The sequence below is a fragment of the Schistocerca cancellata genome, chromosome 7, assembly GCF_023864275.1.
Source record: "Schistocerca cancellata isolate TAMUIC-IGC-003103 chromosome 7, iqSchCanc2.1, whole genome shotgun sequence".
NCBI lineage: Eukaryota > Metazoa > Arthropoda > Insecta > Orthoptera > Acrididae > Schistocerca > Schistocerca cancellata.
This window is the reverse complement of record NC_064632.1, coordinates 131,756,719-131,783,333: the sequence shown is the minus strand read 5'-3', so window position 1 is coordinate 131,783,333 and position 26,615 is coordinate 131,756,719. Positions and strand designations below refer to the sequence as shown.

Here is a 26,615-nt window from a genome sequence, read left to right as displayed (position 1 = left end):
CGGAATTCCCTCAGATTTCAAGAAGAATATAATAATTCCAATCCCAAAGATAGCAGGTGTTGACAGATGTGAAAATTACCGAACTATCAGTTTAATAAGTCACAGCTGCAAAATACTAACGCGAATTCTTTACAGACGAATGAAAAAACTGGTAGAAGCCGAACTCGGGGAAGATCAGTTTGTATTCCGTAGAAATGTTGGAACACGTGAGGCAATACAGACCCTACGACGTATCTTAGAAGAAAGATTGAGGAAAGGCAAACCTACATTTCTAGCATTTGTAGACTTAGAGAAAGCTTTTGACAATGTTGACTGGGATACTCTCTTTCAAATTCTGAAGGTGGCAGGGGTAAAATACAGGGAGCGAAATGCTATTTACAATTTGTACAGACAGCAGAAGGGAGTGAGACAGGGTTGTAGCCTCTCCCCGATGCTATTCAATCTCTATATTGAGCAAGCAGTAAAGGAAACGGAAGAAAAGTTCGGAGTAGGTATTAACATCCATGGAGAAGAAATAAAAACTTTGAGGTTCGCCGATGACATTGTAATTCTGTCAGAGACAGCAAAGGACTTGAACGGAATGGACAGTGTCTTGAAAGGAGGGTGTACGATGACCAGCAACAAAAGCAAAACGAGGATGATGGAATGTAGTCGAATTAAGTCGGGTGATGCTGTGGGAATTAGATTAGGAAATGAGACACTTAAAGTAGTAAAGGAATTTTGATATTTGGGGAGCAAAATAACTGATGATGGTCGAAGTACAGAGGATATAAAATGTAGACTGGCAATGGCAAGGAAAGCGTTTCTGAAGAAGAGAAATTTGTTAACATCGAGTATTGATTTAAGTGTCAGGAAGTCGTTTCTGAAAGTATTTGTATGGAGTGTAGCCATGTATGGAAGTGAAACATGGACGATAAATAGTTGGGACCAGAAGAGAATGGAAGCTTTCGAAATGTGGCGCTACAGATGAATGCTGATGGGTAGATCACATAAGTAATGAGGAGGTATTGTATAGAATTGGGGAGAAGAGAAATTTGTGGCACAACTTGACTAGAAGAAGGGATCGGTTGGTAGGACAAATTCTGAGGCATCAAGGAATCGCCCATTTAGTATTGGAGGGCAGCGCGGAGAGTAAAAATCGAAGAGGGAGACCAAGAGATGAATACACTAAACAGATTCAGAAGGATGTAGGTTGCAGTAGGTACTGGGAGATGAAGAAGCTTGCACAGGATAGAGTAGCATGGAGAGCTTCATCAAACCCGTCTCAGGACTGAAGGCCACAACAACAACACTGTCAAAATCACGAGCTGTTTGGAGGGCCCTGCCCATAATGATCCAGAAGTTCTCTACATCTACATCTACATTTATACTCCGCAAGCCACCCAACGGTGTGTGGCGGAGGGCACTTTACGTGCCACTGTCATTATCTCCCTTTCCTGTTCCAGTCGCGTATGGTTCGCGGGAAGAACGACTGTCTGAAAGCCTCTGTGCGCGCTCTAATCTCTCTAATTTTACATTCGTGATCTCCTCGGGAGGTATAAGTAGGGGGAAGCAATATATTCGATACCTCATCCAGAAACGCACCCTCTCGAAACCTGGCGAGCAAGCTACACCGCGATGCAGAGCGCCTCTCTTGCAGGGTCTGCCACTTGAGTTTGTTAAACATCTCCGTAACGCTATCACGGTTACCAAATAACCCTGTGACGAAACGCGCCGCTCTTCTTTGGATCTTCTCTATCTCCTCCGTCAACCCGATCTGGTACGGATCCCACACTGATGAGCAATACTCAAGTATAGGTCGAACGAGTGTTTTGTAAGCCACCTCCTTTGTTGATGGACTAAATTTTCTAAGGACTCTCCCAATGAATCTCAACCTGGTACCCGCCTTACCAACAATTAATTTTATATGATCATTCCACTTCAAATCGTTCCGCACGCATACTCCCAGATATTTTACAGAAGTAACTGCTACCAGTGTTTGTTCCGCTATCATATAATCATACAATAAAGGATCCTTCTTTCTATGTATTCGCAATACATTACATTTGTCTATGTTAAGGGTCAGTTGCCACTCCCTGCACCAAGTGCCTATCCGCTGCAGATCTTCCTGCATTTCGCTACAATTTTCTAATGCTGCAACTTCTCTGTATACTACAGCATCATCCGCGAAAAGCCGCATGGAACTTCCGACACTATCTACTAGGTCATTTATATATATTGTGAAAAGCAATGGTCCCATAACACTCCCCTGTGGCACGCCAGAGGTTACTTTAACGTCTGTAGATGTCTCTCCATTGAGAACAACATGCTGTGTTCTGTTTGCTAAAAACTCTTCAATCCAGCCACACAGCTGGTCTGATATTCCGTAGGCTCTTACTTTGTTTATCAGGCGACAGTGCGGAACTGTATCGAACGCCTTCCGGAAGTCAAGGAAAATGGCATCTACCTGGGAGCCTGTATCTAATATTTTCTGGGTCTCATGAACAAATAAAGCGAGTTGGGTTTCACACGATCGCTGTTTCCGGAATCCATGTTGATTCCTACATAGTAGATTCTGAGTTTCCAAAAACGACATGATACTCGAGCAAAAGACATGTTCTAAAATTCTACAACAGATCGACGTCAGAGAGATAGGTCTATAGTTTTGCGCATCTGCTCGACGACCCTTCTTGAAGACTGGGACTACCTGTGCTCTTTTCCAATCATTTGGAACCTTCTGTTCCTCTAGAGACTTGCGGTACACGGCTGTTAGAAGGGGGGCAAGTTCTTTCGCGTACTCTGTGTAGAATCGAATTGGTATCCCGTCAGGTCCAGTGGACTTTCCTCTGTTGAGTGATTCCAGTTGCTTTTCTATTCCTTGGACACTTATTTCAATGTCAGCCATTTTTTCGTTGGTGCGAGGATTTAGAGAAGGAACTGCAGTGCGGTCTTCCTCTGTGAAACAGCTTTGGAAAAAGGTGTTTAGTATTTCAGTTTTACGCTTGTCATCCTCTGTTTCAATGCCATCATCATCCCGGAGTGATTGGGTTCAGACTCGGCGACCTTGCTGGCCAAAGGTGTAGAAACTCTCGTCATTTGTACAAACTCTCGTCATTTGTAGAAACTCTCGTCATTTGCAGAAACTCTCGTCATTTGTAGGAACTCTCGTCATTTGTAGAAACTCTCCTCATTTGTAGAAACTCTCGTCATTTGCGGGTGAGCATTACCTTGCTGGACAACCAAAGGTGTCCTCCTATGGAAACAAATGGCGCCTAGACCATCACTCCTGGTTGTTGGGCCGTATGACAGACAGGTGGTATCCCACCACCGTCCAGGGCGTCTCCGGGCAGGTGTCTGCTGGTCATCGGGACCGTGTTCGTAGCGATACTTATCTCTGAAGACAGTTCTACTCCAGTCAACGAATTTCCAAACAAGACGTCTGGAGAGGCTCCAGCCAGCAGTGGGCTATCAACCGTCAATCAGGGCTGATGGCCTGGGGTGCCATATGTCTTGATGGCCTGGGGTACCATGTCTTTTCATAGTAAGACCCCTTTGGTTGCTGTATGTGGCACCCTTGTAGCACATCGGTACGTCGACGATGTTCTACGCCATGTTTACTTGCCCTTAACGCTGGGCCCGTCCGCACACGACAAAAGTTTCTATCGCTTGTCTTTGTGCTTCCGAACTCTATCTTGGCCGGCAAGGTCGCCGGGTGTCTCCCCAGTTGGGAACGGTTGGAGCATTATGGGCAGGGCCCTCCAATATTCTCGGGATTTGACGATCTAATCCGCTTATTGGACCGAATTTGTCACGATATCCCTAGGAAGGACAACCAACTACCTTGTCAAACAGTGCCACCTGAATAATTCCTTCCATAAGGACCAGAGGGGTACCAACGCATTATTGACTTGTTCATTTTTTTCTGAGTGACATTAGCAAGTCATTATTGCCTGAAACAGGAGTCATGTAATGTTCCGAGTGCCACGTTGTGAATGAAAAAATTTATCAATGCAAAGGGCAATAACTTTGCTAGAAAATAAAACCAAATTTTTCTTAAGTTTGAAGTTTGTGTCATTGCTAATTAATTCACAATTTTTGAGCTACAACAATAACAACTAAGTTCTGAAATGAGTATTTAAAATAACTGTTGAACTCATTGAATCTGGTGGGTTGTCGTAGTTTGTTCTTACTCAAATATACTACTTATTTTTATGTGCTTTTGTAGCTTTTTCTATCGATATCTGCCATACTCCAGTACTGCGATAGTATTTTACTGTTACTTTGGAATCACTAACGTTTAAGTGAAATAAGATTATTTGAAAAACCTTCGTCCACAAAAATTATCAACTGTAAAGACTGGAGTGAGGTCGCATTATGTCGTTATTATCGCATCGCGAACTGCTGTGATCCCTTTAGTTTTAATTTCGTTTATGATAATGGTGATGACAATGATGATAATGATGATGATGACTGTGATGGTGGTGGTGACATCATTTATGCAGTTTCACTCTAGTGGTTGACGGGATGTTAAAGGATAATCTTTCCTTGCTTCCTTCTCTTAGTATTTGTCGGCTCCTCTGTGTCCATGTTCCTTTTTCCTGTGTTTTCTCATGTAACTGATTGGTAGCCACGACAAACATTTGAAAAGTCGTTATATGGCATTCTGATCACAGCTCCTACTTGTATTCAGATTCGTTTGAAAATGAATTTGGATTAATTGGCTGGCTTACGGGGAAACTGAATAATTATTTTTCTGTTGTCACGTGATAGTTTATGTATTTCTCAAAGCTTTACCTCTAGATCCACTGCAGGTCAGTTCTCTTTTTAGCCCCATATTTACTAAGCATCTTTTTCTTCGAAACGAAACATTGTTATCTTCAGCGTTTGAAATTCAACGAACATGTTATGTCTTTTCTCTAAGATATCATGATATCTATGTACAATATTGCTGGTGATCTGCTTCAAATGACTCCATGCTTTCCTTTTCGTATTTCAGAATATTTAAACTGTAGCACAATAGTATTACTGTTTTAATTTAATTTTTTAATTTCATAGCCAGTGAGCTTTGGTGACAACAGTACTGAAAACTGTTTGCCTTGCTTAGAAATGTGCGCTTTTCCTACATGTATACTGCTCTAGGCATTTAGCTGGGACGAGGTACAGAGCACTGCAAAGGGTTTAGATCGTTGAAGAAATTTAAAAAAAAAAGGGACTAGACAGATGCGAATAGCACTCGCGCACTGAAGGTTCTGTACAAACTTAATTATGTATATGGATAGTTCATCCATCCTGGGAATCAAGAATCTCGACGATTTTTGCCTGTTATCGACATTGTTACTAGCAATACAACGGTCCCAGGGATTCCAAAACTTTCGAGAATGTTTTACTTTCAAGTTTAAAGTCGGATAACAAATGAAGAAAGAAGTATTTTTTTCGTGTGATATAATTACAAATTTAAAATTTTAGATTTTTCCCTCATTTGTACTATAAAAGTTTTCTTCTCGCCAAACTTCATGATTCTAGACCAACGGGAAGTAGCTTATAGGTTTTGATGAGTGAGTTAGCGAGTTTCAAAATAAGCGACATAAATATCCGTATATTTTGATTGAATTGACTTAGAACGTAACGTTTATAATACCGCCAAGTCACCACAGGCTTTAGTATGTGACATAAATTTCAATTTGATACTTCTAACCGTTCATGAAAAGAAGACGTTTTAACACATGGACGGAAAGAGAGACAGTGAGCAAACAACAACAAAAATTTTCCTGTAATATAATTACAAATTAACAAATTTTCGGATTATTTTTCCTGCAGCTGTAGAGTAAACCTTGTTTCTCGGAAAATTTCATAATTCTAGGTCTATGGGAAGCACCATGTTGGCTTTCATGAGTGGGTTTGCGAGTATCAAAATGTGTGCCATAAATGGTCGTATCTTTTGGCTGCATTGGCTTAGAAGCTTACATCTATTATACTGCCAACAGACTGTGGACCTTAGTAGGTGACACAAATTTTAACGTGATACGTCTGTCCCTTCCTAAGAAAAAGGAGTCTTAACAGACGGACGGTCAGATAACAAACGATAATTTTGTTTCGTGTGACATAATTATAAATTAACAATTTTTGATTTTATGCTTACTCGTACTGTGAAATTTTTCTTCTTGTCAAATTTCATGAATCTAGACCAGCGGGAAGCACCCAACACGTTTTGATGAGTGAGTCTGCGAGTTTAGAAATATGTGACTTCCATGGCCGTATATCTTGAAAGCATTGTCTAAGAAGATAATATTTATTACACCACCAAGGACCACAGACCTCAGTATGTGACACCAATTTCAACGTGCTACGTCTACCCGTTCCTGAGAAAAGGGGCCTTGACAGACGGACTTACAGACAGACAGTCTGATAACAAATGACAAAAAAAATCGTGTTGTACAATTATAGATTCACAACTATCGGATTTTTTGCTATATTTGTGCATTCATACAGTGTTTCTCGCCATATTTCTTGATTCTAGACCGTTGGCAAGCGTCCTGTAGGTTTTGATGACTGAGTTGGCGAGTGTCGAACTATGCGACATAAACGGCCGTATCTTCTGATTGCACTGCCGTAGAAGCTCCACCTTGCCGGCTAGTGTGGCCGAGCGGTTCTAGGCGTTTCAGTCTGGAACCGCGCGACCGCTACGGTCGCAGGTCGAATCCTGCCTCGGGCATGGATGTATGTGATGTCCTTAGGTTAGTTAGGTTAAAGTAGTTGTAAGTTCTAGGTGACTGATGACCTCAGATATTAAGTCCCACAGTGCTCAGAGCCATTTGAGCCAAACTCCACTTTTTTTACATCGAGAAGGGACCGTAGAGCTTACCATGTGGCGTAAATTTCAACTCGATAGTCTAACAATTCCTGACAAAAAGGGTTTTGAACAGGCGGACAGACCGGCAGACAGGCGGACTACAAAATGATCCTATAAGGGCTCCGTGTTTAGTAAGTGATGTACGGAAACCTAAAAGGGAAAGGGCTAAACCACAGTATCGTTACACTGCATGTGCTCCCGAAGGAGCATCAAGAGACATCAAGCCGCACAACGGACAAATGAGCGCAGACAGTATTGCCGCAACACGACGTGGCATGGACTCAACTAATGTTTGGTGGCCAGTGGAAGTGTTTAAACTCAGAAGAGTGTTCCTGGAGCCACTCTGTAGCAATTCTGGACGTGTGGCGTGTCGCACTGTCCTGCTGGAATTTCCCAAGTCCGTCGGAATGCACAATGGACATGAATGAATGCAGGTAATCAAACAGGATGCTTACGTACATGTCAGCTGTCAGAGTCTTATCTAGACGTATCAGGGTCCCATATCGCTCCAACTACACACGCCCCACGACATTGCATAGCCTCCACCAGTTTGAACAGTCTCCTGCTGACATGCAGGGTCTATGGATTCATGAGGTTGTCTCCATACCCATACGCTTCCATCCACTCGATACAATTTGAAAAGAGACTTTTCCGACCAGGCAACATGTTTCCAGTTATCGATAGCCCAATGTCGGTGTAGAAGGGCCCAGGCGAGGCGTAAAGCTTTGTGTCGTGCAGTCATCTAGGGTACACGAGTGGGTCTTCGGCTCCGAAAGCCCATATCGATGATGGTTCGTTGAATGGTTCGCACCCTGATACTTGTTGATGGCTCACCTCAAAAATGGCTCTAAGCACTATGGGACTGAGGTCATCAGTACCCTAGACTTAGAACTTCTTAAACCTAACTAACGTAAGGACATCACACACATCCGTGCCTGAGGCAGGATTCGAACCTGTGACCGTAGCAGGAGCGCGGTTCCGGACTGAAGCGCCTAGAACCGCTCGGTCACAAAGGCCGGCTGATGGCCCAGTATAGAAATCTGCAGCAATTTGCGGAAGAGTTGCAGTCCTGTCAAGTTGAACGATTCTCTTCAATCGTCGTCGGTCCCGTTCTTGCATGACCTTTTTCCGGCCACAGCGATGTCGGAGATTTGATGTTTTACCGGATTCCTGATATTCACGGTACACTCATGAAACGGTCATACGGGAAAATCCTCACTTCATCGCTACCTCGGAGATGCTGCGTCCCGTCGCTCATGTGCCGACTATAACACCACGTTCAAACTCACTTAAATCTTGACAACTTACCATTGTAGCTGCAGTAACTGATCTATCAATTGCGCCAGACACTTGTTGTCTTATATAGGCGCTGCCGGTCGCAGCGCCGTATTCTGCTTAGTTACATATCTTTGCATTTTAATATGCATACCTATACCAGTTTCTTTGGCGCTTCAGTGTACTTCCTCCTCCGTTGCTTGTTGGTATTCACCATCCAGTGTGATACATAGGGTTTGTGTTGCATAAATCAATTGCCTTCTAATGTTTAGTTTGGCGCCAGGTTCCCAAACAGCTCCTGAAAAACAGCACAATGAGCTGAGAGGAAAATTTTACTGAGACGGAACTAACCAAACTGTTTGTTGACACGTCAGATCAGTAGTTCTGTGTCTCCAGAGACAAACACAAGGGGCCAGTCCAAATGATACTCATTACGTTCGTTGCTACAAACACCGAAAGCCCTTGTTAATGTTTCCTTACAGAAGGGAATACAGAGCAGTGCACCATTAAATCGACACCAGAATTGCAACACCAAAAAATAATCAATGTAGGTAGAGTAACGAAATTTCGGGAACACTTTTGACTAGGTAACATATGTAAATGATTAACATTACAAGATCACAGGTTAATGTAAGTGCGAGGTTAAGCCATTGCAAATTTGAAAATGACGGTACATTAATAATCAGTGTAAGCGCCAAAATGTTGAAAGTAAGCGTGCAAACGTCCATGCATTGTGTTATACAGGTGCTGGATGCCAGTGTGTGGAACTGTGTTCCATGCCTGTTGCACTTGTTCGGTTAGTAGAGGGACGGGTAATTCTGTTTGTGGGTGGCGCTGGAGTTGTCGTCCAATGATGTCCCATATGTGCTCGACTGGAAAGAGAGATCTGGTGACTGAGCAGGCCAAGGCAAAGTGTCGACCCTCTGTAGAGCAATTTGGGTTACATCAGCGGTATGTAGGCGAGCGATACCTGTTAGAAAGATCGAATCATGTGCATGACGTACAAATTTGCAGTCAGGGAGCATGAGATAACAACGACAGTGCTCCTGCTGTCATACAAAATCGCTCTCCAGACCATAACTCCAGGTATAGGTCCAGTGTGTCCAGCACCCACATGGGTTGGTTGCAGGCGCTCAACTGTCTCCCTTCTAACCAACACACGGCCATCACTGGCACCGAGGCAGAAACAGATTTCACCAGAAATCACAACGAATCTCCGCCCTGCCTCCAAAGAGCTCTCGCTTGACACCACTGAAGTTCAAATGGCGGTGGTTAAGGGTCAGTGGAACGCATGCTACAGGGCGCCTGGTTCGGAACTGTACTGGAAGTAATAGATCTGTAACAGCTCGTTGCGTCACTGTGGTGTCATTTATTTGAGGCGTCCACGGATCTTACATTCATATTGTCACTGTGGCGCCAACTGCTGCCGGAATTGCTGCTGGTGATGTACTATGCGCCAAAGCCATACGCTGAACACAATGGTCTTCCCTCTCGGTAACGCCACGTGGCCGTCTGGAGCCCGGTGTTCTTGCGATCGCACATTCTCGTGGTCACCGCTGCTAGAAGCCATGTAGAGTGGCCACATTCCTCTCAAGTCTCAAGTCTCTATCCGAAAATTACCTCGAGCAATTAAACAGAGAACCGACTCGTGGAGATAACATCTTGGACCTACTGATAACAAACAGACCCGAACTTTTCGACTCTGTATGTGCAGAACAGGGAATCAGTCATCATAAGGCCGTTGCAGCATCCCTGAATATGGAAGTTAATAGGAATATAAAAAAAGGGAGGAAGGTTTATCTGTTCAGCAAGAGTAATAGAAGGCATTCAGACTACCTAACAGATCAAAGCGAAAATTTCTGTTCCGACACTGACAATGTTGAGTGTTTATGGAAAAAGTTCAAGGCAATCGTAAAATGCGTTTTAGACAGGTACGTGCCGAGTAAAACTCTGAGGGACGGGAAAAACCCACCGTGGTACAACAACAAAGTTAGGAAACTACTGCGAAAGCAAAGAGAACTTCACTCCAAGTTTAAACGCAGCCAAAACCTCTCAGACAAACAGAAGCTAAACGATGTCAAAGTTAGCGTAAGGAGGGCTATGCGTGAAGCGTTCAGTGAATTCGAAAGTAAAATTCTATGTACCGACTTGACAGAAAATCCTAGGAAGTTCTGGTCTTACGTTAAATCATTAAGTGGCTCGATACAGCATATCCAGACACTCCGGGATGATGAAGGCATTGAAACAGAGGATGACACGCGTAAAGCTGAAATACTAAACACCTTTTTCCAAAGCTGTTTCACAGAGGAAGACTGCACTGCAGTTCCTTCTCTAAATCCTCGCACAAACGAAAAAAATGGCTGACATCGAAATAAGTGTCCAAGGAATAGAAAAGCAACTGGAATCACTCAACAGAGGAAAGTCCACTGGACCTGACGGGATACCAATTCGATTCTACACAGAGTACGCGAAAGAACTTGCCCGCCTTCTAACAGCCGTGTACCGCAAGTCTCTAGAGGAACGGAAGGTTCCAAATGACTGGAAAAGAGCACAGGTAGTCCCAGTCTTCAAGAAGGGTCGTCGAGCAGATGCGCAAAACTATAGACCTATATCTCTGACGTCGATCTGTTGTAGAATTTTAGAACATGTTTTTTGCTCGAGTATCATGTCGTTTTTGGATACCCAGAATCTACTATATAGGAACCAACATGGATTCCGGAAACAGCGATCGTGTGACACCCAACTCGCTTTATTTGTTCATGAGACCCAGAAAATATTAGATACAGGCTCCCAGGTAGATACTATTTTTCTTGACTTCCGGAAGGCGTTCGATACAGTTCCGCACTGTCGCCTGATTAGCAAAATAAGAGCCTACGGAATATCAGACCAGCTGTGTGGCTGGATTGAAGAGTTTTTAGCAAACAGAACACAGCATGTTGTTATCAATGGAGAGACGTCTACAGACGTTAAAGTAACCTCTGGCGTGCCACAGGGGAGTGTTATGGGACCATTACTTTTCACAATATATATAAATGACCTAGTAGATAATGTCGGAAGTTCCATGCGGCTTTTCGCGGATGATGCTGTAGTATACAGAGAAGTTGCAGCATTAGAAAATTGTAGCGAAATGCAGGAAAATCTGCAGCGGATAGGCACTTGGTGCAGGGAGTGGCAACTGGCCCTTAACATAGACAAATGTAATGTATTGCGAATACATAGAAAGAAGGATCATTTATTGTATGATTTTATGATAGCGGAACAAACACTGGTAGCAGTTACTTCTGTAAAATATCTGGGAGTATGCGTGCGGAACGATTTGAAGTGGAATGATCATATAAAATTAATTGTTGGTAAGGCGGGTACCAGGTTGAGATTCATTGGGAGAGTCCTTAGAAAATGTAGTCCATCAACAAAGGAGGTGGCTTACAAAACACTCGTTCGACCTATACTTGAGTATTGCTCATCAGTGTGGGATCCGTACCAGATCGGGTTGACGGAGGAGATAGAGAAGATCCAAAGAAGAGCGGCGCGTTTCGTCACAGGGTTATTTGGTAACCGTGATAGCGTTACGGAGATGTTTAACAAACTCAAGTGGCAGACTTTGCAAGAGAGGCGCTCTGCATCGCGGTGTAGCTTGCTCGTCAGGTTTGGAGAGGGTGCGTTTCTGGATGAGGTATCGAATATATTGCTTCCCCCTACTTATACCTCCCGAGGAGATGACGAATGTAAAATTAGAGAGATTAGAGCGCGCACGGAGGCTTTCAGACAGTCGTTCTTCCCGCGAACCATACGCGACTGGAACAGGAAAGGGAGGTAATGTCAGTGGCACGTAAAGTGCCCTCCGCCACACACCGTTTGGTGGCTTGCGGAGTATAAATGTAGATGTAGATGTAGATGTAGAAGTCTTTCTGCCTAACCAAGCCCTCGAAAATCGGGACGAATTCGAAGAAAAAACTGGTGGTTGATTATAATTACAAATTAGACTGAGACTTCTTAACAGAGAGTTCCTTAGTTTGGTTATACATGACTACATTCAAGCATTTATAAAAGACCTGCCTCTTCAGTGAGACACACTAACAGTCTTTTTTCTACATGTTTTAGATCTTTGTACTTTCACAGCTACACTTTGAAAATTAACAAACAACGGCACAATTAGCTAACAGAATTCTCAAATACACTCATACGATGCGTATTATCAGTGGTAAATACTTAAACGGCAGTTGTAGATAGAAATACCGTTTGTGTTGTATCGGTGTGTGTGTGTGTGTGTGTGAGAGAGAGAGAGAGAGAGAGAGAGAGAGAGAGACAGACAGACAGAGCGAGAGAGAGAGAGAGAGAGAGAGAGAGGGAGGGAGGGAGGGAGGGAGAGAGACAGAGCAACTGATTTGGCTCCTTTTTTTCTAAAATAATTACAGACAACTGTAGTTGAAATCAACATGTAAAATAGAGAAAGTAAGAGTATTCTGAACGTAACGGGGTGTGGTTTTCTCTTTGTTGATGGCTGTTGACGGAGTGGGTGGGTACATGACCTAGCGAGTATCGCAGGAACACCGTAGTACGTAAACTCACGTTGTAGTGTCCAGTCTCGCGAAAGCTGTCGATAAGAAATCCAGCCAAGTGCGAGCCACGTGCTGTGATCCACTTCCCACTAGCACCCACTGAAATTTCTTCACGAATCGAAACGTTTTAGGGTAAAGGTATTACGAACAGAACGAGTGTGTTTGAGTGGTGTTGAGAGTTCAGAGGAGGCGGAACAAATGTTCATGACGAACAAAGGATTGGAAGACCTTCCGTTTTGACGGACGAGTTCGAGCAAAAACATCGAGATTGACAGTGGATGAAATTTCTGCAATGTTTCCAGAACTCTCTTATACCAAACACTCACAGAAACGCTGGATACCAGAAACTGCGCTAGATGGGTCCCAATAAAGCTGACAGGGCAGCACAAGAAAAATCGGTTCAATGGCGCCTGTCAGTTTCTTGAGCGACTTGAATACGAAGGTGTGGCTTTCCTAAGCTTTATTGTGACTGGAGATGAAACGTGGGTGGCTAGTTACACACCTGAGACAAAAGGACAGTCGTCACAGAGGCGTCACACCAACTCCCCCTCTGCTAAAAAAAAATAGAAACTACAATTTTGGGGCCAAAAAAATCAATCGTTCAGCCATTTGCGACTGAAAAGGCATCATTTTGGTCGAATTTCTATCTCAGGGGGAGACCGTGAATGCATAACGATGTTGTGAGATACTAAAAAAACTCAAAAGGAGCACTCAGAACAAAAGGAGTGGAATGGTGACGAGACGAGTGCGCTTGTTGCACGACAATGCCCGTCTTAGCCACCAAGGGGCTCTTACACTCGTTTGGTTGGGAGGTTTTGAAACTGAGCGGCTGATCCCGGCGGAGGTTCGAGTCCTCCCTCGGGCATGTCCTTAGGATAATTTAGTTTAAGTAGTGTGTAAGCTTAGGGACTGATGACCTTGGCAGTTAAGTCCCATAAGATTTCACACACTTTTTTTTTTTTTTTTTTTTTTTTTTTTTTATTTGAGACACTCCCTCTGTTCCCCTGACTTAGAGTCTTCAGTTTTTCATCTTTACACCTCCCTGGAGGCACACATGAATGGAATTAAATTTTCAACCGGCAACCAGGTGCAGAAAGAGGTTCTGAAGCAGGAGAAGGAGATGTCGGTAGAGTTCGACCAGCGCATAAAGAAGCTCGTGCTACGGCTCGCCACTTGCATTGAACGGGATGGCGAGTATGTGGAAAAATAGTCTACAAGTGTGTCAACAATATCCCGTAATTCGTTTTCAATACGGTTTTTCTAAAAAAAAAATGATATCTAGTGCACTTTCTTTCTGAACGTGCCTCGTGTACAACAATCATGTATTCCACCATAAATGGCAGCAAGGCAAGATTAAATGCAAGACTCCCCCTGTGCCATTCGCCCCTTTGCCTTTCACTGGTAGGGGAATAAAGCTGTTCCTTGTGTTTCTCAGCGAAATCTGTACTCTGAACCACGAATCCCCCATGTTTCCAAATGTGGTGAGCGTCGGTGTGCCAACTGTCTTCATTGTCAGGTGGATAGATACCTACACGACTGTGTGATTTACGTTCTGAAATGACGCTCACTAGGGACCTTTGGGCGTAGCCCTTTTCTATTCGGCTGCCACCACTGCGCCTCTTATTAACGAGAGCACACATTTATGAAAAATGTAACGTATACACTAAATTTACGAATTATTCAGTAGCACTTCGAGCACCTTCATATTGTTTACGTTACTTGACTCTAGGTGAGTGCTTTATGGAACTGAGTCATACAATCTACGTAGGCATATGTTATCTTGTGCGTACAGCTTCCAAGAGGAAAAAGGCGGCTGACGTAATTTTCGGCTTGCGCTTTCGGGTGCAATATGTAACAGACGTGATGAAATTGCGCTGTTCGTTACTGTTCGTAAGCAGACGGAGTTTTGGTTTCCTGTATTTGATATCTCCGAGTTAAGCGCGGTATCAGATTTTCACCGATAAGATAACTATAAACCACTTCCGAAGTTTCTTATTGCGTATTAAACATTCGTACTTTAAAATACTCCCCGAGCTTGAGTCCGACGTTTCAACGATGATTCCTGCCTTTTTTCTAAAACTGAAATTAGATAAGCGGTTGTGTCGCTGGCCGAAAATAGCTTGATCAATATCAGTTCACGCATTTCTTATTCTCTCCAACACGTTTCTCTAACGACACTGACTAGCGTCCATATGCAGGAGTGCAGGAGTTGTACGTTATAGTGCGAGAAATCAGTTGATTGCAGTTGTAACGAAACTCGTATCTTCGAACAATATGGTAGCTGACGTGTCTGAAACAGTGAGGGATTCTATACACAGATGCTATCAAAGACTTATCTTAATGACAGTTGCAGCTACATGTTTCATTTGCACTGTGCTGTAAATCGTCTTGAAGTAGTGCTTACAGCGCCCGTCAAAAAAAAAAAAAAAAAAAGTTAAGCACCCACAAGTCTTGGTCAGATGTCTTTGTAACTTCATACGCCTACACACAATCGGCGGATATGTCAGTGATTAGAGCTGCAATACTCTGTGATAAGTAGAACGGCACCAGAGTCCATTAGTGTTATTTCCAGGGCTGGGAGGTATATAAGCGGTGTGGATAGCGTCATATGTTAAGTGATAACTGCGCAGAATACGGAGGTGACGCGTACTCGTGTGAGACAGCGTTATCAGCGTCTGAAAGAGTTTGAAAGTGGCCTCATGGTGGGTTTCCATTTTGCCATATAGGCGAATAGTGCAATATCCAGATTTGTGGAACATTCTGATGTGACAATGGCCCAGTGTTATACGGCATGGGAACGCGAAAACAGGCGTACTCGTCGTTCAAGGTTCCAGTCAATCACATCTGATGACCACAAATGGGGATCGGCGAATTGTACCGAATTGTTCACAGCCTTCTGAGAGCAAGTAACGGACTTCCGTGTCATCCGCACCGCTCGTCGGAGACTAGCGACCTCCGGGCTAGGGAATTACAGTCCCATGAGGCCACAACAAACTGTTGCCTCTGGAGCTGTACCCTGACCGCTAAGCATGGGCTGCTAATGAAAGCGTCGTAGTGTGAACGGCCACTCTGACCCCTCCGGATGATTATTGTCGGGGGAGTATGGTGACAACTTGCTGAGAGGCCGAGTTCTCTCGGTGTTTTGGATAGGGACTGTTGTTACTCTTGGCACCATGGTGTGGGGAACCATCGCGTATGACTCCAGGTAACGGCTGGTAGCACTCGAGGGAACTCCGGTGGCACAACGGACGTCGTACGTCCTCATGTGTTGCCTCGCATGAGGCAGTTGTGGTGCCATTTTTCAAGAGGATAATGCTTGTCCATGCATGGTACGTGTCTTTATGTGCCTGATGTTGAGGTACTATACGTCAGTTCTGTCCAGGATATCGAGGACCAGTTACAACAGCTGTGGGTCAGCATGCCTCAGAAGAGGATACAATAGCTTCATGGCATCCTTGCTAACCGAAGGAGTGCTTACATCCAGGCCAGAAGGGATGCAACTTTTTGTAAACGCGACGAATTTGTAATCATTGCAGTAACTTCACATACCCTTCCAACCCTCTAAGCTTCATTTCGTTTCCTCTTACCTCTCTGGGTGCTTGACTTTTTGTCAGGTTGTATGAATACAGTTAACCAAGGTAGTCATGAAAAAAGAAAAATATGTTGCAAATGCGAAAAAATGGGAAAGAAAAGAAAAGCTAAAATGAATCTAGGCAACTATGCAAGAGAGGGTAAGTGTTTCGAAGGAACGATAACAGCACCATAATAGGATACACTGAACTATATATATTTGAACGAGTACGAACAGGATACAAATTGAAATTTGTAAAAGCAACAATTGTAAACAAAACAGAGACTTATGCTGGATGATCTCAAGTCATCATTTAACACACGAGCCGCCATAGTGACTACTAACAGAGAGAAAATTACCTACATGTTCCACTGTTATTTAAACGTTTGTACGGTTCAAGATGTTAAGCAGATAATGAAAATACCAAATGAGATGCCCAAACAGATTCAAGTTACGGAGAAAGAAAGACTCTAGGAAATTACAAAAGTAATATGAACATAATTCCTCTTTTTTTTCAGAATGACTTTTGAATAAGACATTCCCCTTAAAGGGGAAAACAACGCTGTCATGGTTCTCCTCCACAAGAAAGGAAACAGAGAATCCAAGGCTGTCAGCCTTCTCTGCGTAGTACATATTTGTTGAAATTATCACAAGTCGCAATCTAAAATACTGGAAACTGGTAAAGTGATAATACAAGCCACTGGTAGAACAAAGCGGTCGGACTGTCCTAGGCAGAGAAGATGGACAGAACGCAAGCGACAGCAGAGGGTAGTAGGTGGCAACATCTAAGGGAGGGACGGTGGCACAAAACGATCAGACGAGTTTGAATTGGCAGTCGCAACATCTGATCAATTTGTATGGATTGCTGATCAAGATCAAGCACACAGAAGATACCAGAGTACTCACAGTGGCGGGAAACAGAAGCGCTTTGCAAATGTACTCGACCTGACCCTGGCATGTAAGAGGGCAAAGATTTACCATTTTCGAGAAAATAAAAATTGTTACCAGAAATATGGGTGCGTTAGCTGATTTACAAGACATAATGCACAAGAAGAAAATTAAAAAAAAAAAACAGAAGTTTAAATTACTCAAAGGTCTTAGCAACTATCCAGTGATCTAAGCGGTTTTCCAAAGAATAATGAAGCTAAGACAGGGGATAGTCATTACAGTTGATTAAACTCTTTGAAAAACTCTTAGACGTTTTGGTCGAGTTAAATTTCCTTTATGTTAGCGGTACTTCATATGCGATGCCTGATTTCTGCTTACGCTGCCGAATGTCCAATGTGGCTATTAAATCAGGAAACGTTTCTTGAATCCTCTTGTCATTCTTTCGATGGTATAGTTACTATCGCCACAAGTTTGAACAGTGCTCGCCTGCCAAAAAGTCGAGAAGTGCCTCTGTTCTTTTGCATCCATTTTGTACACACGGAACCTCCATAGCTAAATGAAATCATAAAAATATGATAAACAAAAGTCGAATTTTTTTTTTAAAACCGCGAATTTAAATTAAAGTTTATTTGAATAGTATTGCAAGGACATGGCACTAAGGGAAACCAAAACAAAGCACTAAGCTATTTGTTTTTGTAAAGAAGCACTCCGTCTTCAGGCCACGAGTGGCCCACCGGGACCATCCGACCGCTGTGTCGTCCTCGGTGGAGCATGCGGATAGGAGGGGCGTGGGGTCAGCACACCGCTCTCCCGGTCGTAAGGTGGTATACTTGGCCGAAGCCGCTACTATTCGGTCGAGTAGCTCCTCAATTGGCATCACGAGACTGAGTGCACCCCGAAAAATGGCAACAGCGCATGGCGGCCTGGATGGTCACCCATCCAAGTGCCGACCACGCCCGACAGCGCTTAACTTCGGTGATCTCAAAGGAACCGGTGTATCCACTGCGGCAAGGCCGTTGCCTTTTCTTTTGTAAACTATGGGATAAAAAACATTTTTGCGGAAAAAATCCAACTGCATGACCATCTGTATGATTTCACCTGGCCCGAAAATGTTTATTCTTTGACAAATACTCAAATAAATAAAATCAGCATCTATAACATTACGTTACGACTGTAGGAAAATTAAAACCTGAAGCAACGATAAAGAGTTTACAATAACAGGAACGACGGTCTTCAACATCAGTCATGATTTTTCCAGTCTCATATCTCATTAAATACAAAGTCTGGGATTCTAATTAATGAATATAATATTAAAATTAAGTCTCTTTGACGTTATTATTATTGTCATGGCAGTTTAAATTAGGTGATAAAAGAACAGTTTATTTTTTCTTCAATCTCATAACTGTCCGGCAGCTGATTCTGCGTACAATGAAAATCTGAGGGGTTTAATAGCAGCTATTAAATTACTCAGCTTTCTTTAACTTTAATGGTATCCTTTTTATTCTTCTTTCGATTGCTATATATTTTCGATTGCCAACATGCACTGATTCATATACGCTACTTTTTTAAGAGATACGTACATTAGAAGCAACAGTTAGAATTAACAATATTATGCTTCAAGAAAATGGCGTCTTGGCTTACTACATGAAGCGTTAATCTACTACGGAATACAGACCTAATCTCGGATGATGTCCACGCCCTCGCGGAAAGAAAGACAGTTACTCGATAAGAGAGTAAACAAAAAATTATGTCTCTGCCTTGTTGAGAATATATTAAAATATATCGCAATAAAGTTACATTTCCTACTATGGAGTCTTTAAAATAAGCATTAAATATTGTATCAGGGTCTAGTAATTTTCTCGTCTCTACGAAAGCTACTACCTTACATGAAGGGATTATTTCGACAGTGGTACAAGTCCATTATTGTTCATTCTGAGATACAGGGTCCTAAAGTTAAATGGGCGCTGAAAAATCTGCTGTTGAGATACCATAAATATTCAAGTATACATACTTTAATATTTCTGGTATCTCAACTGCAGATTTTTCAGCGCTCATTTAACTTTAGGACTCTGTATCTCAGAAAGACCAAAATTGGACTCGTACCAATATTGAAATAAGCCCTTCATATCAAGTCTCGTTGCTTGTTTTTACTTTCTTATTACATGCTTTAGTTTGAGGTCAAACAAATGGTATCTTTACCGGTTTAAATTAATTACTGACTCATCTAGAAAGCTGCTTAAAAATGTAAGAAAAAGGGGTAGTAAAGTACAAAGTAACTAATTTATGAGTCAAACTAACTTCTGTACACATCGATATGTACTTAAATGTGATCTGAACAGTCCCAGAGAGGCGCTTGCACTGTAAACATATTGTTACCTTAATTGTTGGAACTGAAGATCTCAGTAAAGAAGGAGGGGCGTTCAATAAGCAATGCAACATATTTTATCCTCAGCCAATTTCGATTGAAGGTATGGAGTATTTGTTGTGCGACATCGTCGATTATTCCCGCTTCATCCCCTATAGTATCATGAAGTTCCGATACGTGGCAGTGAACAAAAGCACAGTGAGTCGTTGGGCGAAGCGTCTGTCAATATCGCAAAAATGGCGCGCAACCCGGTCCTAACTCACGTGTACCGGCCGGCCCCTCATTGCTATGTTAACCTCAGGAAATTGAAGAAACAAATTCAGTGTGTTAGTTGCCACTAAAAGGCAAACGGACTTCTCCTACCCCATGACAACGCAAGGCCTCACACGAGCCTGCTCAACCGCGAGGAGCTCGCAAAGCTTCATTGGACTTTTCTTTCTCATCCACCCTAAATCGCAGATCTAACACCATACGACCTCTGTCTGTTTGCGGGAGGACGACGGTTCAATCCCGCGTCCGGCCATCCTGATTTAGGTTTTGCGTGATTTCCCTAAATCACTCCAGGCAAATGCCGCGATGGTTCCTCTCACAGGGCACTGCCGACTTCCTTCCCTAATTCGATGAGACCGATGACCTCGCTGTCTGGTCTCCTTCCCCAAAAACAACAACAACTCTGTCTGTTTGGGCCAGTGAAGGATGCATTCCTCAGGAAGCAGTACGTGGAAGATGGGGAGGTTATTGATGCAGCAAGACGTTGACTATGACATCCACCATGAGCGTGGTACCACGCGAACATACAGGACCCAGTAAGGTGGCGAAAGGGCGTCGCATTGAACGGGTATTATGTTGAAAAATAGGTTCAAATGGCTCTGAGTACTATGGGACTTCACATCTGTGGTCATCAGTCCCCTAGAATTTAGAACTACTTAAACCTAACTAACCTAAGGACATCACACACATCCATGCCCGAGGCAGGATTCGAACCTGCGACCGTAGCAGTCACGCGGTTCCGGACTGATGCTCCTAGAACCGCTCGGCCACCTAACTAACCTAACAACATCACACACATCCATGCCCGAGGCAGGATTCGAACCTGCGACCGTAGCAGTCACGCGGTTCCGGACTGATGCTCCTAGAACCGCTCGGCCACCTCGGCCTGCTGAAAAATAGGGTTTTGTTGCCTAAAGAGTGGGAAATAATATGGTGTAACGGAATCTGGAATAAAAATGTGTTGCATTACATACTGAACGCCGCTCGCAGAGCGAAATTAAGGCTCAGATTAAAACTGCTTCAGGTTATAGTCGATATGCGGAGTGCGAAAGGCTTTCCCTAGCTTAGAGAGATGCATCTAACCAGATGGACTGTCGACCGCAACAAGAATAAAGTATAGAATATCGCGAGTGTAGTATCCAAAATTAGCTGCATTAGTTCAAAAACAACAAGCCCTCGTGTTTTCCCCGCTCCCTAAAAATCGATAATAGCAATCGTCTCTCCAGTGGCTATTTTACCAACGAAGCCGGAACAACACATTGTCTCTGCCAGGCTTTGAGCTACAGAATAGTATGGAGCATTAACGGTAGAGCAGCACAGTACAGAGAGCGTAACGACCTGGTGCCGGCGTGTTCCTGCACGCGCTAGTCCGCGCCGATTTCTTAGCCGAGTACGTGCCTACAACGCAGTGACTGCGCCGATAAGATAAGGGAGTTCAGGGCCCCAGGCAAGGCTTCCGGATCCTCGCGCCCAGACGGGCAGGATGTGCGCCAAACCGCCGAGCTGCCAGCCTCCTGCCACCTTCCGTGCCATTCGTAGCACACTCAAGTACGCTGGGTTCGTTAGTGTCGCTATATGTATGGGTTTAAGGCGAAGCAGCACGGTTTCGGGGGCAGGCAAGGAAAAAACGTCTGTGGACGAAGCTCCTCTTTAAAAAATCAATATTGTTGAAAGATTTTTTTTTCTTGGAGAGTCTGCATAAAAGCATAACTTTTCCAAGAAGCACAGTTGCTTAAACTTAGAGCTCCAGTGTCATAAAAAACATATTAGCAACAATAATAATTTTTTATGTTAAAGCGACTGTGGAACGTTAAACTTCGTTTGAAGCGCTGTTTACCTTGCGTTCTACCTTTCCGCGCTTTTTATGCTTGTTATATAAAAGGGAAGAATTGCAGTACAATTTTTTATGCTTTGGGACTTCTGTATTCAGTAACGTGGATGAATTTTCCCCAATCACTTTCATATACGAACACAATAATTATTGAATACGTTCATAGTCTGCGGGACCCAACAACGACATACCTACATACATACATATATACACACACACGTAGAAATATACACACAAACATAAAAGTAATTTTTAAATGGGACAATGGACAACACCGCCCCAGAAATAAAACAGTTCCAAACCCCCGGTTCTGATCAAGGTTTCCGGGGTTTTATCTTGCCGGAATTAATAGTCCCCTGCCAACTGGAAACCCTTCTGCCCAGCTCCCAGCCTTCTGCTATATTTTTCTGAAAACCCCACTTCTCATGAGTAAAAATGAGAGAAGAAAAAATGCATAATTGATTATTACAGTGCCTGTGTTTATACGGTGTCTGTATCTCCCTATTCGACGGGCTAAAGTGACGGTAAAATATCTCTCTCTCCAGGTGCGCGAATCAAGAAATGTGCAAGCGTTGAGTGTTGTGGATATATGGAAGTTTGTATTAGTCCTGGGGGCATGCTCGGGTAGCCGAAGTGGCACAGTGTCGGTTTGGCTGTCTCCTCCCGCTACTCGCAGTGTCGACTGACGGGCACGTACGAGCATTAACTAATGTGTGGACCACTCTACAGACATGTCGCTGCTGTTACGGAGGATCCTTGGCATTTATCTTCGAACAACGCCACACGCGATCGTGCTACGGATGTCAGTTTGCTCGGAAGACACGTATTTTCCATCTAGGAAGATCCACAGGGTGACGTGGATCGAAGGACTTCTACTTTTTATCTTTGCCGACACGGTACAAAGGAATTGCTCGACTATTGGGCTTCCTTAGACTAAAGGAATGGCTCTTTGATACCGGCAGCTTCTTGTCAATTATCTGGGTAGTATCTTCATGGATATCACCCCCCCCCCCGCCCCATCCTCCCCCCCTTCCCACAGTACGGGCGTAACAGGCAGGAGACCTGATGCTGCCCCTGTTATGGAGCATGGCATGGAACACGGAACTGCGTATATATTCTCCGAGAATTCGTGCCCACCCACGCGCCTGTCGTTCGTCGCGGATCTACTACTCCGTAATTCTTGTCATTATACTACGGGCACTGAAAATCTTTCGCTATTTCTTGAGGGGCTCTTACGTTTTCTTCACATCTAAAAAAAAAGCTGATTTAAGGCGGCGACCAGTGGCGATCTGCGGTGAATCCGGGTTCGAGGCCCAGCCAGGCACAGATTTTCATGTGTCGCAAACAGCTGCCGTCAATACGTATATGCAAGATGGAAATCAATCTCAAAAAACAAAAAAAAATTACCAAAAAACCATTCCTGATTTATCGCCCCACACTGGACTCGCATTCGGGAGGACGACGGTTCAATCCCGCGTCCGCCCATCCTGATTTAGGTTTTACGTGATTTCCCTAAATCGCTCCAGGCAAATGCCGGGATGGTTCCTGTGAAGGGGCACGGCCGACTTCCTTCCCCGTCCTTCCTTAATCCTATGAGACCGATGACCTCGCGGTCTGGTCTCCTTCCCCAAACAACCAACCAACCAACCATTTATCGCCCACAATGCAACTTAACGTAATTATTTCTGCAATGGTCAGCAGCATACTTTCAAGACATATTCAGCAGTTTTTCTGAAATGTACGTGAATATACTGGAGCTTTCGCTTCTTTTCCAGTTGCGAGAAAATTTTTAAAAACTCACTTTTCAACAGGACGGACCACTATCGCACTGGCACTTTTTGACCTGCCTCAGAGATGGCTCAGCCGTACAGTGAACAGATTTCGCATTGCACTATTGGCTGACAAGGGCGCCTGATGTCTGGGTACATTAACTTTTTTGGAGGATCGTGGAAGACTCCGTATATGTTGTAAGTAGGTTGTTTAGATTTTTATGTTGGTAGCTTGTCCGCTATAAAAGTATGCCACCCGGAATGGCCGAGCGGTCCTAGGCGCTACAGTCTGAAACCGCGCGACCGCTACGGTCGCATGTTCGAATCCTGCCTCGGGCATGGATGTGTGTGATGTCCTTAGGTTAGTTAGGTTTAAGTAGTTCTAAGTTCTAGGGGACTGATGACCTTAGAAGTTAAGTCCCATAGTGCTCAGAGCCATTTGAACTTTGAACTTTTTTTTTTTTTTTTTTTAGCGCCACTCAGCGCAAAATCACTGACTGTGCAGTGTGTAGTCTGTGGCTGGTTGGACTTATTGTTGGAATATTCGCTAGTGTAGTGTTGGGCAGTTGGATGGGAACAGCGCGTAGCGTTGAGTAGTAAGTCATGAACTGAACGTTATTAAGGTAAATACATTGATTCTCTATCAAAATCTTTCATTTGCCAACTATGCCTATCAGTACTTAGAATGTTTTATTTAGCTGGCAGTATTGGCGCTCGCTGTATTGCAGTAGTTTGAGTAACGAAGATTTTTGTGAGGTAAGTGATCCAAGAAAGGCATAGGTTATTGTTAGTTAGGGCCATTCTTTTGTGGGGGTTACTGAAAATCAGATTGCGTTGCGCTGAAAAAATAACAAATAACGTAGAAGTTTACCAGCACAAATTCATAATTTTCCAAAGGAGACGTTTCAATGTGCTCCCTTTGTAACAGCTTTGGGTGAATCGTGACGCCACATGAAACGGCAGTGAATGTAGTCACGCCAATGGTTGTGCGTGCAGCGGAGTGTGCGTCGAACGTTCTGTTGTGTACTAGTTCGTACACAATGATAAAGAGTGGTGAGCTACAGAGAGGCGCAGTAGCTGTCATCATAGGAAAGCTGGACAGCAGCAGAGATCAGCAAACATGTAAATACAGCAAACAGAAGTTTTTCTTATAGCTTTCTTCAAGCGTTGCTAAGAATACAAAGAAACAAACAGCAATAAAGTCTAGCTATTACAAGGAGAAAACTAAAGAACGTCGTGCACTGTGAGGCTCCTGCTAATAAGGCACTAGCAAACTGTGAAAGACTGACCAAGACTGAAGAACGTCGAAGACTGCGACTAAGGCTGGGCGTGTTGCGCCTCCGGCCATCCTACATCGCGGCGACAGTGCACCAGTGGCAACAGTTGAAACGTCCCCTTTGAACAATTTTACATGTGAAACGTCCACTTAGAACAATTATACAAGCCTGTGCTTAACCTGACACACAATATTATTTAGCGCAACGCAATCTGACTTTCAATAACCCCTACAAAACAATGGCCCTGACTAACTTTAACCTATACCTTTTACAAATCACTTACCTCACAAAAATCTTCGCTACTCAAGCTACTGCAAAACAGCGAGCGCCACTACTGCCAGCTAAATAAAAGATTCAAACCACTGAAGGTACTAACTACTGATAGGGATAGTTAGCAAATGAAAGATATTAATAGAGAACAAACAATGTATTTACCTTAATATTCATAATTGACATTCAGTCTTACAGATTATCAAAACTCCGCCATCTCTCTCCCCACGTCCACCACTGCTGGCGGCTCACCTCCAACTGCCCAACGCTATCTGCTGTTCACATCCAGCTATAGCAGTTCATGACAATAATGGCAGACAACAATGCAAACTAGCCACATACTGCACACAGCACAGCCAGTGATTTTCATACAGAGTGCTATGTAACGTTGCCAATAAAAAACATAAACAGCAAACTTACATAAAGAAAGCCTAAACAGCCTACTTACATAGCCCCCATGCTCCCCACAAAAAATTTTACAAAATGTTTTTGGCCAGTGGCCAATACAGATTTGAAAAAATTTTTCATAATTACAATAACAAAGATATCAAATGCACACACTTATTGATACAATGTTGGTCAACAGCTAAAATTTTCTCACAGTCCATAAAGACAGTCCTGATCGTTCATCATAATAGTAATTACAGTTTTTTTCACAAAGTCTCATTAGTAAAAGAAATTGCACACAGAAGTAGTGGATTTCCATGCAGTCTTGAAGAAGTAGTGTTGTCCTTCCAACGGAAAGACAGTGCTGACTCTTGACATGCTGATAGGTAATGGGCCACAACAGAGCAAACCCACAGCAGAGTCAGTCGACGTTTCGAAGAATATTGGTAGGTAGGTCATCACAGAGTAGACCCACTGTAGTCCTGGTAGAGAGTATTGTATTGGTGGGCCATCAAAGATGCAGACCCACTGTAGTCCTTGTAGAGATGGCCAGCAGCCATCTGTTGCGACTGTGCAGGTGCACAATCACCATTGAAGAGTCTTGCGGATAATAGAGCAAGTCCATAACCACCACTTGTGCATTCACAAAGTTTTTGGGAATTGTCCTTAGAACCAGCAATGCTGTTATCCAGTCCCTTGCTGAATTATTAACACACGTGCAAACACTAACAGTCCCTACTTCTCACATATTGTCCATATACTATGACCAACAGAAAAGTGTGCAGTGAAATGAATGCTTACAAGTTAATAATAAGATGAACTGGTGTCAATTACAATTATATAACATAAGAATACAATTACAAAGATACAAAATACATCATTAAAAACATAACAATACAGATAATATTTGTAGTGCAGGCTTTACAAAACAATAGAAATAAACATATACATCAGTGTTACAGGAATGATGACATGAGTACATACATAAAAGATCAGAATCACTTTTAAAAATTCAACTTCACACATGAGCATTAAAACAACACAGAATAAATAATGTCTAAGCATCTTTACAAAGTAAATAACATATTATTAGAAAAAGTCTACAACAGAGCTCTCATCAGCTAAACACATAAAGACAGGAAAAACACAAATACACAAGGGTACCCAAACACATAGTGGGATAACACAAAAGGAAAGGACAGGGTTTGTTTTCAGTGTAACATTTGGTACTGCAGTCCACCCCACAACTTCATTCGATAGATCTTTCGTCTTATTTCAACATTTGTTTCCACCAAAAAAATCCTATCCAAGCATGCTTTCTGTA

The 26,615-nt window shown here is 43.2% G+C and overlaps 1 pseudogene; it reads right to left on the bottom strand.

Annotated features, from left to right (window-relative positions):
- Positions 1-18,025: 18,025 nt before the first annotated feature.
- On the bottom strand, positions 18,026-18,143 carry LOC126093710 (5S ribosomal RNA; annotated as a pseudogene).
- Positions 18,144-26,615: the final 8,472 nt, after the last annotated feature.